Below are 831 nucleotides of genomic sequence, written 5' to 3'. Positions count from 1 at the left end.
CTCGCTCTTGCTCAGGCTGGTTTCGAACTCCTGAGCTCAAACAATCTGCCTGCCTCGGCCTCCCAGAGTGCTAGGATTACAGGCGTGAGCCACCGTGCCCAGCCTGTGGTTTTATATTTAAAGTGCATTGGCAGCATTTAGTTGGTTCTTGCTTTTTATTCATTCTGACAATCTCTGCCTTTAATTGGGAGTTTTTAAGACCATTTACATTTGATGTGATTAATAATATCATTAGGTTTGAGTCTGTCTGGCTATTTGTGTTCTGTTTGTCCCAGCTGTTCTTTATTCCCTTTTTCCATTTTTAACCTTCTTTTGGATTGAGTATTTTTCTGTGTCTCTAGTTTATGTCCTTTCTTGGCTCATTTAAGTATACCTTTGTTATTTTAGTAATTGCTTTCAAGTTTATTCTATATATCTTAGTCTATCTTTTAATGATGTTATACTGCTTTACTTATAGTATGTCAATGAAAAAAAAGACCAAATTCTGTAAAATAATTTTAAAGAGATTTTACTCTGAGCCAAATTTGAGGACCATGACCCAGAGCCACACCCAAGAGGCCTTGAGCAAGTGGACTCCGTGTGGCTGGGTTACAGTTTCGTTTTATACATTTCAGGGAGACAGGGGTTACAGGTAAAGTCATAAATCATTACATGGGAGGCATACATTGGTTTGGCCTGAAATGGTGGGCCATCTCCAAGGTGGGGGGGCGGGCTTACGGGTTATAAGTGGGTTTATAGATTCTTTGGCTTGTAATTGGTTAAAGACATGAAGCTTTGTCTAAAGGCTTGGAATGTTTCAACATAAGGAGCTGTTTATCAGAGATAAGCCAC

At 39.5% G+C, this 831-nt stretch overlaps 1 protein-coding gene across 1 annotated transcript in view; it reads left to right on the top strand.

Moving 5' to 3' along the window:
* Window positions 1–831, top strand: part of SCP2 (sterol carrier protein 2) — a 110,508-nt gene that overhangs the window by 64,686 nt on the left and 44,991 nt on the right. The gene's annotated exons all lie outside the window — the stretch shown is intronic.

Source organism: Propithecus coquereli, unplaced genomic scaffold (assembly GCF_000956105.1).
Source record: "Propithecus coquereli isolate 6110/MARCELLA unplaced genomic scaffold, Pcoq_1.0 Scaffold14, whole genome shotgun sequence".
NCBI classification, from domain to species: Eukaryota; Metazoa; Chordata; class Mammalia; order Primates; family Indriidae; genus Propithecus; species Propithecus coquereli.
The sequence above is the reverse complement of the archived record's forward strand: the minus strand, read 5'-3'. Positions and strand labels throughout refer to the sequence as shown.